Genomic DNA, 12774 nt, shown 5'->3' with positions numbered 1-12774 from the left:
CGGAAAGCCGTCTTCCGTCTGACAAGCCTTCGAATAGCGATTCTATGGAACGGGAAGGGCGAACGGGAGCTGCACGAAGCATCGTTCGCGAAGCGATGGGGCATTTCCCCCCCCCCCCCCCAATTCCTCATCTCTGGTGGAGCTGCGCCTGCGAAAAGGGAGGTCTCCGGCCCCGGCTCTCCTCCTCCTCCCGGGCGTTCCCAGCGCGCAAGCCCGCCCTCCCCTCGTCCGTTCTCGGCCTGGCTTCTGCTTTCTCGCGTCTTCGTCGCCCCGGTTCCGCCTCGATCGTTCAGGAAGCAACCCCCCTCTACCCTGCCCCGTCAGCCGTGGTGAGGCGCACCGGGCCAAGCGATGCCGCCGTGACCGCCGGAGGGAGCCGGGAGCCCCGAGGGCTGGTAAGGCCGGCTCCGTTTACGCGCAAGCGGCGGTTTTGCGTAATTGCGCGCGATTTGCCTCTGGCCCGCCCGGCGAGCTGGGAAAACGTTTAAGCCGAGGGCGAAGGTGCGGAGCGACCCCTACAGGGAGGTTGGGGGTACTGTGGGAAAGAGCCCCGAGGGAAGAAAGGAGGCGAGGGGAGAGAGATCCGGACGGAAAGGGGGCAACCGCCCCGTGCCCGGCTCCATCAGAGTTCAGGGTAGGTGAGTCGTTTGAAGGGTGAGAGATAGACTGCCTTTTGCGATTGGGGGGGGGGAGATGGTGTGAATGCAAAGGGGCTGCGGGAGAGGGGAAGGAAGCCAGAAAGATGCAACCCACGAGGGGGGGGGTATAGCGGTCAGCCTTTTCCATCACTGTGGCGTGTTGGTTGGGGAGGATGGGGAGTGTAATCCAATATATTTCGAGAGTACCTGATAGAAAAACACCAATAGAGTGGACTGGACTGGACTGGGAATGGGAGTAGAGTACAGTAGAGTAGAACAGAACAGAACAGAATAGAATTCTTTATTGGCCAAGTGTGATTGGACGCACAAGGAATTGGTCTTTGGTGCATAGGCTCTCAGTGTACATAAAAGAGAAGTTTGTCAAGAATCATAAAGTACAACACTTAATGATAGTCCGGGTACAAATAAGCAAGCCAATCATATTAGGAACCGGTCAATATAAATTGTAAAGATACAACTACCGTTAAGAGGGGGTTCAACTGTCCTATTGTCCAAATTTACCTATATCTACTTTGCTTTTGTTTATGTTGTGCCATACTTATTATCTTGTACACGTTTTGAAAAAATGATGGGTGGGTGGGTGGGTTGATAGACGGATAGACAGATACCTCAGAAAAGTTGGGGTGGGTTTCCGAAGGCGAGGAATTAACCAAAGCTTGTTGTAAGCCGCCTTGAGTCCTCAGAGAAGGGCGGCATATATTAGATAGATTAATAGATGATAGATAGATGATAGATAGATAGATAGAGAGAGAGAGAGAGAGAGAGAGAGAGAGAGAGACAGACAGACAGACAGACAGACAGACAGACAGACAGACAGACCCATCCACCCACCCACTCACGACCCCGCCAGAGGGAGAGAGTAACGGGAGGACAAGAGCAAATAACTGGAGGGGAGGCAGAGCCGGGCGAACGGTCTAGTCGTAGTAGACGACTTTGGCGGGGTCTGGGTTTGGGTGACGCAAGCCGAGAAAGTGGGCCGTTCTCTGCAGCAGCGAGAGCGGCTGAGGCTCTTCGGGCTAACGGAGGGTGGCCGGCAGGGAACTGGAGAAAAGGAGCCGCGATCGGGCGTCCGGCGCGGAGTTGTCAGGTGGCCGCGAAGGCGGCGTTCACGTGTGGATGCGCGGGTGTGTGTGAGGGGGAAGGAAGGCGGGTGTTTGTGTGTGAGTGAGAGAGAGACTACCCGAGGAGGGGGAGGGCTCCAGACGGAGGCGAGGAGAAAACGGAGGCGGCTCACCTCTGCCCCCTCTGGGGCCGCCCCTTAGAGATGCTAATATCCCCTCTCACACATACACACACACACACCGGCCCCGAGGTACAGAGGGCTACAACAAAAGCCTCGTCTGTGAGGCCCTGGCAGGATTGCTGAAAGCGGCGCCGGCAAGAAGCGGGAAGGGTGACGCGTAGCTCCGGAGGCAGGTGAGATTTTGGTGCTTGGGGGGGGGGGGGCAGGAAAGGAGAAGCACCCGGGACGCAGCTTTTGGAGAACCGGGGCGCCTGCGTTCTCCGCGGCACTTATAGACTAAAATTCCCACTGCAAAGGGAGCCTCAACGTCATCTCTTTTCTGTAGATGGAAACATCTAAATATGTTCAAGCTGTTATATAAGGTTCAGGAGGGAAATGTTTTTTAATAGGGAAGTGAACCCAAGAACAAGGGGACCCAATCTGAGGTTAGTTGGAGGGAAAGATCAGAAGCAACGGGAGGAAAGAGTAGTAGATGCTTGGAACAAACTTCCAGCAGACGTGGTTGGCAAGCCCACAGTAACTGAATTTAAACATGCCTGGGACAAACATAGATCCATCCTAAGATAAAATACAGGAAATAGTAAAAGGGCAGACTAGATGGATCATGAGGTCTTTTTCTGCTGTCAATCTTCTATGTTTCCATGTTTGTAGAATCTCTGTAGTTTCCCCCCACTTTTAAGGGGCTGTGTTTTTCTTTCTCCAGCACTCAGCCTCACTTCCTTCACCTGTCTCTTGCAAAAACGAAAAGCAAAAACCCACCAGAAAGTGAAAACTCTCCCCCCCCCCCTTTCGTTTTCATTTTGACATGGACAATGGAGAAAGATGGGGGGGAGGACTAGTCACTTTCATTGTTTGTCAATTGCGCGCAGCTGTAATCTCTGGTAGCTATTGAGAAGTAGGGTTGCGGAGAGAGTAGGAAGGGGATTGCTTAGCTTTTAGCAGAAGCTTTTGGGGGGAGGGTGTCCTTCCAATTTGCTCTTATTTAGAAAAAGTTGAATTCCTCTTTTGTGTTTGTGCCTCTTTGGGGGAAAGTCAGGCAACTTAAAATGCAGGGACGCCTAACTAAGAACTTCTAACTGCTTTAGAACTGCAACTGATCAGTCCTGCTTCAAAGCTTACTCAAGCTTGCTCTTTGAGTAGCTTCGGAGGAGGTTGGAGAAAGCAGATCTTCCAAGCTTTAGAAGGTAACAAAGTTTCTGTCTTCAAGAAAACAAGCTGAGGATCAAATCAACAAGGAAAGAATAGAATTGCTATTTTCATGGCTTAGTAGTATCCCTTGCCCCTTTTTCATCCTCAATACTCCAATTTATTTCATATTTTTTTCACACTTGAAGTAAAAGACAGGCATGAGCAGCATCTTTTTCAGAACAGCTAAAGAGAAGAAAAAGTTTATAAGATAATATGTTTCTACAAGTCCTTTACTAGTGAATTAATCATGGGTTACTCAACTAATGTGATTTGGAGGCGGGAGGTGCCATATGCTAAGAAGTTAACGGGCTGAGTTCACTCGATATATTGGGCTAAAATATGCCTGGCTAGTTTGTGTTTCGGTGATTGAGTTCTTTTAAATAGAGTCATTGGATAAAAATGAAAATGGATCATTTGGGATCCAGCTGTTGTTTTTAGTATTTTGTGTAAATGGAGCCTGCAGTCAAGGTTTGTGGGAGCGTAGCAGGGAACAAATAATTAATTCACTTTTAATAAGGGGTATGCATGACCTGAGTGCATCCTTTGTTTGTGTGAATGTGCTTTTATTGACTACGTTGAGCTTGTTTCCTGAAAACATTTATGACAGCTTTGCCAAATTCTGTTAAGGAAAATATTTGCAACTGTCATGTTTCCAAGTTCTTAGAATCTCAGTGTTTGAAGCAATCTCTCCCGTAGACTGAAGAACAAAAGATTATTCAGAATTACAGTATGGAAACTGATAATCCTGCAATTGTTATTCCTGGACAAAAATGGGAGCTTGTGGGACAGGGAAGGTCCCCTACTTCATATTTCTCTCCCCTCTCCAGATCACCTTTTGGAAGTAGAGGAGTGGGGGTTGTTTTTTTGTTTGTATTTGAGGCTTTTCTCCTGAGGGTTGGGTGAGTTAATTGCTCCATAGTACCCTTCTCTCATTTTCATTCACATTTCACAGAATAAAAACTGGTGGGTATGCGGGGCTCCCCCTTCCCCTTATTAGTGAAAAGGTTTATTATGGAAAGACCCCCATTACAAATGAAAACATTTAAATATTCACTGTGTTCAAGTCTGCTTCGGGGATATTACCATAAATTTCTAGGGCTTCCCAAGGCAACTTTATCTATGGCTGAGCTTTCCTGGAACTCAGCCTGCTTAATCAACCCCTCTTTCTTTGCAAATGCAAAAGAGGGTTTTAAAATTATTGGAAGTATTGCCTGACCACATTTGGAATACTGAGTTCAGTTCTGGAGACCTCACCTACAAAAAGATATTGACAAAATTGAACGGGTCCAAAGACGGGCTACAAGAATGGTGGAAGGTCTTAAGCATAAAACGTATCAGGAAAGACTTAATGAACTCAATCTGTATAGTCTGGAGCAGAGGTCCCCAACCTTTTTTGCACCAGGGACCGGCTTTCAGCTAGACCAGTTTTCCATGGCCCGGTGGGGGGGGGGGGGAGCTAGCTGTCAGCGGCGCCGTAAAAGGGGCGATCAAGAGAGGAATGGGTGAATGAATGGACGGAGGGTGGGAAGGAAGGAAGGAAAGAGGGAAGGTACAGGAACAGAAGAAGGGTGCAAAGAAGCAAAGAAAGGTGTGAAAGGGGAGAGTAAGAGAGGAAGGAGTGAAAGAAGGGAATGAGGGAGGAAAGAAGGGAGGAAGGAAAAGGAAAGCAAGAAATGGAGGGAGGAAAGGAAGGGAGGAAAGGAAGGAAGGAAGGAAGAAAGAAGGAAAGAGGGAAGGGACAGGAACAGAGGAAGGAAGCAAGGAAACTTATGAAAGGGGAGAGTAAGAGAGGAAGGACTGGAGGGAGGGAGGGAAGAAGGTAGGAAGGAGAAAGAAAAGAAATAGAGGAAGGAAAGGTAAAAGAGAGAAAGAAAAAGAGCAAGAAAGAAAGAAAGAGAAAGAAAGAAAGAAAGAAAGGCAACTTCAAAGAAAGGCTCACTGAGCATCTCTCACTCTCTCTCTCTTTCTATCCCTCTTTCTTTCTTTCTCTTCCTTTCTCTCTCTCCTCTTCCTTTATCTCCTCTTTCTCTCCCCCCTTTCCCTCTCTCTTTCTCTCTCTCTCTCTTGCTATCTCTCCCCCCTTTCCCTCTCTTTCTCCCTCTCTTTCTCTCTCTCCCCCCTCTCTCTTTCTCTCTCTCTCCCCCTCTTTCTCTCTCTTCTTCTCACTTTCTCTCTCTTGTTTTCTTTCTGTCTCTTTTGCTTTCTCTCTCTCTCACTCTTTCTCTCTTGTTTTGTTTCTCACGCTCTTTCTCTCTCTTGTTCTCTCTCTCTTGCTATCTCTTTCTCTCCCCCCCTTTCTCTCACTCTCTCTTTCTCACTTTCTCTCTATCTTGCTGTCTGTTGCTTTCACTCACTCTCGTTCTCTCTCCGTTCTTCTCAGCGGTGACGCGCGCACGCCCTGCCCGCCTCACATTTGCCGAGAGGACTTTCGCCCCGGGCTCTCAGCAAGGGGGTTTGCATGAGAGGCGGGGCCGGCGGAAGGTGATATTCAATGTCGGGGGCGCACGGGCGGTTTTGCGCGCGCTCCCTATCTCCCTGCTAGCCCACTCGGAATACGTATTCAAAATAAGAAAAGCCTTTGCCGGCGAAGGCGTTTCTTATTTTGAATACAGTATTCCGAGTGGGCTAGCAGGGAGATAGGGAGCGCGTGCAAAACCGCCCGTGCGCCCCCGACATTGAATATCACCTTCCGCCGGCCCTGCCTCTCATGCAGCCCCCTTGCTGAGAGCCCGGGGCGAAAGTCCTCTCGGCAAATGTGAGGCGGGCAGGGCGTGCGTTCCGGGTGCGGGAGGAGCTGCGGTGAAAGGCAGGAGGTGGCAGAGGAGCAGAGGGGGCAAATCGGGCGGGCGGTGGGCAGCGCGGAAAGGCCGAGGGGGCCCTGGCGCCGCGGACCGGCTGAAAACCCCCAACGGCCCGGTCCCGGTCCGCGGACCGGCGGTTGGAGACCCCTGGTCTGGAGGACAGAAGGAAAATGGGGGACATGATCGAAACATTTAAATATGTCAAAGAGTTAAATAAGGTCCAGGAGGGAAGTGTTTTTAATAGGAAAGTGAATACAAGAACAAGGGGACACAATCTGAAGTTAATTGGGGGAAAGATCAAAAGCAACATGAGAAACTATTATTTTACTGAAAGAGTAGTAGATGCTTGGAACAAACTTCCAGCAGATGTGGTTGTAAATCCACAATAACTGAATTTAAACATGCCTGGGATAAACATATTTATTTATTTATTTATTTATTTATTTATTATTTATTTATTTATTTAGATTTGTATGCCGCCCCTCTCTGAAGACTCGGGGCGGCTCATATATCCATCCTAAGATAAAATACAGGAAATAGTATAAGGGCAGACTAGATGGACCATGAGGTCTTTTTCTGCCGTCAATCTTCTATGTTTCTATGTTTCTGACCTGAATTGGTGGGGAGGGGAAGGTGGGGATGGCAGTGATGAATGTTCAACAGCCTGGCACTGGGTGGTGCAAATGATTGCACTGCTCAGCAAATGAGGACAGTTATCAGCTGTAAAACTGACTTTCCTGGTGACCCTTGAAGTGGCTTGTGACATGATTGACTGCCACTGTGGGTGCTGCATGTTCCTTTGTGTCCTGAGCTTCTCCTTAGAGATTTTCTTCCTGTGTTGCTCTGATCAAGCTTCTTCAGGCAATCTGTGTTCAATTTATGAGATAAGAGACACGATAAAGTAGCTGATAAATTGAAAAATGGTTTAGGAAACAAAATGATATTTGTCTGAATTATTCTCCTCTGGTCATTTTTTAATTTAACTACATAGTGGACATTAAGAAGCAACTGTTCTTTAGGATACATATTGAATTGTTTCCTGCCTCGTGCTAAAGTATGGTTGGTATCATCATGATTTGCTGAATAAACAACAGTGTGTCCTTACCCATCTCCTCCCACAAATGACAAAGTTAAATGACTTTAACTTTGTTGCTTGTATCCTTACCATTTATATTGACTGGGTCCTAATATGATTGGATTGGTTATTTGTACAGGGGACTATCATTAAGTGTTGTACCTCATGATTCTTGACAAACTTATCTTTTCTTTTATATACACTGAGAGCATGTGCACCAAGGAAAATGTATTCTGTATCCAATCAAACTTGACCAATAAATAATTCTATTCTATTCTATTCTATATTCTATTCTATTCTATTTTCTATTTTTAATTATTTAATTTTTAATTTTTAAATTATTTTTTTTGGTTTTTCAAAAGGCAAAGACAAAACACAGTAACTACAGGAAACATTTTCTTTATTCTATTTTATTCTATTCTATTCTATTCTATTTGTGAGATACATAAACCCAGCCATTGCTTCTGTAAAAGGCTGTAATTTTTGGCCTAAAAGACTCTTATTTGCTCAACTTAAAACTCCTTAAAACCCACCTTTGCCGTCAGGCATGGGGGAATTGAAACACCTCCCCCTGGCATGTTCAATTTATACATGGTATGCTTGTGTGTGTGTCTGTTAGTATATGGGGTTCTTTTAAATCTTTAAATATTTTAAAGTTATTTGGATTATTTATGATTTGTTCTATCTTGTTGTGAGCCGCCCCGAGTCTTCGGAGAGGGGCGGCATACAAATATAAATAATAAATAAATAAATAAATAAACTTGTACATCATTAGATTAGGATTGAAATGTTAGTAATAAGATTTAAAGCTACTCAACCATATTTTAGCTCACGATTAGTAAAGTTAGCCTTGGGTGCACACAGGCAGTGGGTTGCTCCCAATTTGGAACCAGTAGAGCTGGTGGCGGGAGGTTCCGCTCACCCACCCAGGATTCAGAGCACGAGCACGCAAATTGGTGGCGAAATTATTTACAACCCACCACTGGTGCACATATTATGTGCAGCCGGATTAGTTCAAAGTTCTGCTGTTCCTTCCCCCCCCCCCACCCCAGATAGTGCAAGATCATTTCATTTCCCTTCTGCCTGATGTTTCTCCTGTGAATGGGTCACTCACCTTCTTTTATCTGAGAAATTGCAAATCTACCACAGTTCCACTGGAATAGAATAGGTTTCCAGATGACCAAACCACAGAATATAGAACTGAGTCAACGCCTGGAACTCACTACCTGACTCTGTTGTTTCTTCCCCTAACCCCAAAATCCTCAACCTTAAATTGTCTACTGTTGACCCCTGCCCTTTTCTAAGAGGTCTGTAAGGGGAGTGCATAAGCACACTATTGTGCCTACCCTCCCTGTCCTACTGTCCTATTATCCTTTTTATCACTTCTTTATACTTTGTTATGTAAATACAAACTATAACCCTATACCTGTTTGACAAATATAATAAAATAAATAAATAAATTGCAGCAATTGTAGATTTCTATAACAGATAGAAATGAATGGGATCAAGTTACATTTAGAAACAGAGGAATCTGAAATGATAAAATAGGGGGAAAGTCGCTATGTTGGCAAGGAAAGGAGATAAGAGTTATTTGTAACTTTTTCTAATTTTTCTGGTTTACTGGAGATCACCTTACTTTGGTCCTGTATTAAAAGGTATGGAGTGATTCATTCATAAGCCAGATTGCTTAACCATAGTTTGTTGAAGAAACTGGTGGCTAGATAATCTAAACATGTGAAGCCAAAGCTCATATATAGTGATGGGCGAACTGAGCCCGCACAATTCGGGTCTGTACCGAATTTTGCGGTGTTCGGTATGCCGAACACAAACCCAAAATTTTTCCAAAGTTGGAGCTTTGATGTCACCGGCAGGAGCTTTGATGTCACCGGCAGGTTGCTAAGGACGCCAAGGTGATCACTTCCTGGATTCCATGGAATCCAGGAAGTGATCACCTTGGCGTCCTTAGCAACCTGCCGGTGATGTCAAAGCTCCGCCCCCAGAATCTCTTCATGGGAGGGATTCCCCGTTCGGGTTCGGGTTTGGCCAAATTTTGCATAAAATTCGGCCGAACTTGCCGAACCCGAACACCGTTGGGTTCGCCCATCACTACTCATATACCATTTATAATTTATCATACACCACGAGTACAACTGAAAATTAAAAGTTTTCCATCATTTTTAGGAAGACCCTGGAATAGGCATAAAACAACTAACTCCCCTCCCCCAAATGGATCCCCCTTCCCCAATTTCTGCTACATGCATAATTATATATACTTTCTTTGGTCCATAAATCATCAATGATGGTTCTTGGTCACCAAAATGTGTTCCTTTGTGCTCTGAGCTTTGGTGGCGCAATGGTTAGAGTGCAGTACTGCAAGCTGCTTCTGCTGATTGCTGGTTGTAGTTCACCAGTTCAAACCTCACCAGGCTCAAGGTTGACTCACCTTGCCCTCCTTCCGAGGTGGGTAAAATGAGGACCAATATGGGAGCAATATGCTGATTCTATAAACTTCTTGCAGAGGGCTGTAAAGCACTGTGGAGTGGTATATAAATCTAAGTGCTATTGCTAGTGCTATTAGCATTTTACTTAAACCCAGTTAAGTAACCTGAATGTAGTAAACTGCATGAACTCATCCTACAGCTGGATTCACATAATACAGTATGCCATAGTTTCAAATGCAAGTGGCAAAGTCTTATACAACATTGTAAAGGAAATTAGCCAATACAGTATGTTGATTCCCTTCAATGTATGAACCCGGTTAGAATCTGACTTTCTAATCAAGGAGATAAAAGCTTAGTTTCCTATGATGAATATAAATGTCTTCCTGGTAACCACCCTGAAGTGGTCTTTGTTCTTTCTCTAATCCAGCCCATTGGAACTGTGTAACACTTCAGACTCAAAGACCCAAAAGTGCTTTGAAAGATACAGGATGCTAATGTAAATTCATCTGCCATTTAGTTCAACGAAGTCCTTCTTTTTCTGAGATTAAGGGGACATGTTTGCTTTAAGGAGTTGAGGATAGGTAACAGTGATTGAACGAGCCTGGTCTCCTGAAACATCATTTTGCGTTTGAATTTGAAGTGGTACTGGGCTTGTCTGCCGCAAATTGATATGAAAACATGTGACTAGAAAGGTCGATAGAAATATGGGTGACTCATCATAAACCAGATGTTCCTTATTCAGTGACCTCTAGCAGCAGGAGATGATGGAACTGCAAATCTAAGTTATTGGAGTAGACCAGAGGCCTCCAAACTTGGCAACTGTATGACCTATGGACTTCAACTCCCAGAATTCCTCAGTCAATGTATAGCAACTTGGCAACTTTACAACTTGTGGAGTTTGCAGACCCTTGGGTTAGAGGGACCAATACATTATGGAAGGCTTCCTGCACCAGAAGGATTCTTGTGGCTCTGCCCACTTTCACAAACCAGTGTCTGAACTGCTGGAAACATAACAATATAAGAAGAGCCATGCTGAATCAGGCCAAAGCCCATCAAGTCCAGCATTCTGTGTCACACAGTGGCCCACCAATTGTATATGGGGATATGGAGGAGAAAGAGAAGGCAAGACCCTCCCTTTGCCCTGACCCCCAACAAATGGTACTCAAGGGAATTCTGCCTGCCTCAACCAACATAGAGGTGGCACATGGACATCCGTTTCAATAACCACGGATTCACTTGGCATCCATGAATCTGCCTAATTCTGCCTTGAAGCTATCAAGGCTGACAGCTGTCGAACCTCTTCTGGGAGTGAATTCCATAAACCAATGACCCTCTGGGTGAAGAAATATTTCCCTTGATTTGTCCTCACTTTCTTACCTATGAGCTTTAGGGAGTGCCCCCTCTTCCTAGTATTGTGTGATAGAGAAATTTTGTATGATAGAGAATTTTTCTCTATCCACCTTTTCTGTTCTGCCGGGCTCTCTGATAGAAGCCTCCCAAAAATTCAAGGACACAAATTTCACACACAAACACACACACACACACACACACACACACGTTTGAAAATTCAAAACAATGTTCTTTATCACAAAAGTCAAAATAAACTAAGCACTCTTTTTGTATTGCAAAGAGCACTCTTCCCAAAACAACCAGATAGTCTGTACAATTTCCCTTAAGCAGTCATTAAATACTTAGCTAGCAGCTGTGGAGCAACTTCACACCGCTTCTTCTTCCAACACGTTGCTCTGCTTTGGTTGCAAAGGCGTGAAAAAGCAACGAAGTCCAGCACACAAGATTCCTGACGAAACTGCAACAGATATTCTTCCACAATGGCCAAACCCACATGCTGCTATTCATAGCAGCAGCCCTAATTACTGGAGCCCCACCCAAACACAGGTGGCCTCCCTTATTTCTTGTAATATGTTCTTACTTGGTCTCTTCTACGCATAATCCTGTGCTTGCGTGGGTCCAACATGTCATCATCTGAAGCTATAGAAGATAAGGAAGATTGACTGCCTTGGCTGTGTGCCAAGCCCTCCTCTGCCGAGTCACTCCCACCTTCTTCCTCATCCAAGGAAACTAAACTCTGAACTGATTCTGTCGGCAATAATACAGGCCTGTGACATGTCGAATTTTCCCCTGCGCCCACCTCCCCATTCCCTGGGGCAGGAGCTGGGCCAGAGCCAACCACAACATTTTCTATCCCATGCATGATTGTATACACTTCGATCAAGTCAGCCCTTAAACGCCATCTTTCAAGGCTGAAGAGACCAAGGCATTGCAACCTGGTTTCATAGAAGAGGTCACAATCTCTTCTGGAAGTGAATTCCATAAACCAACAATCCTCTGAGTGAAGAAATATTTCCCTGCAAGCAGTGTGCAGCAGCAGCCATAAAAGCCAATGCAATCCTAAATTGCATTAAAAGAGGGATACAATATAGGACTAAGGAGGTACTAATACCACTCTATAAAGCCTTAGTTAGACCATGCCTAGAGTACTGCATCCGGTTTTGGTCACCACACTACAAAAAAGACATTGAAACTCTAGAGAAAGTGCAGAGGAGAGCAACCATGATGATTAGGGGACTGGAGACTATAACATACGAAGAGCAGTTGCAGGAACTGGGCATGGCCATTCTGGCGAAAAGAAGGACCTCAGGAGATATGATAGCAGTGTTCCAATGCTTAAGGGGCTGCTACAGAGAGGAGTCTGTTTTGCACCAGAAGGCCAGACAAGGAATAATGGATGGAAGCTGTATGTATGTTTTTTTACATTGGGGTTCCTTGTTTTTAGATTTTTAAATTATTATTATTTATTTATTGATTGATTGATTGATTGATTGATTGATTGGATTTGTATGCCACCCCTCTCCGGAGACTCAGGGTGGCTAACAGCAATAATAAGACAGTATACAATAATAATCCAATACTAAAAATGATTAAAAAACCCATTAATATAAAAACCAAACATACAGACAGACATCCCATGCATAAAATTGTAAAGGCCTAGGGGGAAAGAGTATCTCAATTCCCCCATGCCTAACGGCAGAGGTGGGTTTTAAGTAGCTTACGAAAGGCAAGGAGGGTGGGGGCAATTCTAATCTCTGGGGAGAGTTGGTTCCAGAGGGCCGGGGCTGCCACAGAGAAGGCTCTTCCCCTGGGTCCCGCCAAGCAGCATTGTTTAGTTGACGGGACCCAGGGAAGACCCACTCTGTGGGACCTAACTGGTCGCTGGGTTTCGTGCAGCAGAAGGTGGTCCCTGAGATAATCTGGTCCGGTGCCATGATTGCCAATGTACAATTGTTATTTTAGATTCTAATTATTAGATTTGTCATTATATATTGTTTTTATCACTGTTGTGAGCCGC

The 12774-nt window shown here is 45.2% G+C and overlaps 1 protein-coding gene across 18 annotated transcripts in view; it reads left to right on the top strand.

The window, feature by feature from the left end:
• Positions 1–215: 215 nt before the first annotated feature.
• Positions 216–12774, top strand: part of NIN (ninein) — a 173438-nt gene continuing 160879 nt past the window's right edge. For 4 of the 18 annotated variants that reach the window (XM_070749229.1, XM_070749176.1, XM_070749258.1 and 1 more), the window contains exon 1: positions 1673–2075. The gene's annotated coding sequence lies outside the window, so the exon portion shown is untranslated. Of the gene's footprint in view, positions 396–510; positions 635–1672; positions 2076–2700; positions 3087–12774 lie in introns of those variants that run through there. The other 14 variants (XM_070749221.1, XM_070749150.1, XM_070749245.1 and 11 more) reach the window with 7 other exon arrangements.

The sequence above is a fragment of the Erythrolamprus reginae genome, chromosome 1 (genome assembly GCF_031021105.1).
Source record: "Erythrolamprus reginae isolate rEryReg1 chromosome 1, rEryReg1.hap1, whole genome shotgun sequence".
Classification (NCBI taxonomy): domain Eukaryota; kingdom Metazoa; phylum Chordata; class Lepidosauria; order Squamata; family Dipsadidae; genus Erythrolamprus; species Erythrolamprus reginae.
This window is presented reverse-complemented; position numbering and strand designations above follow the sequence as displayed.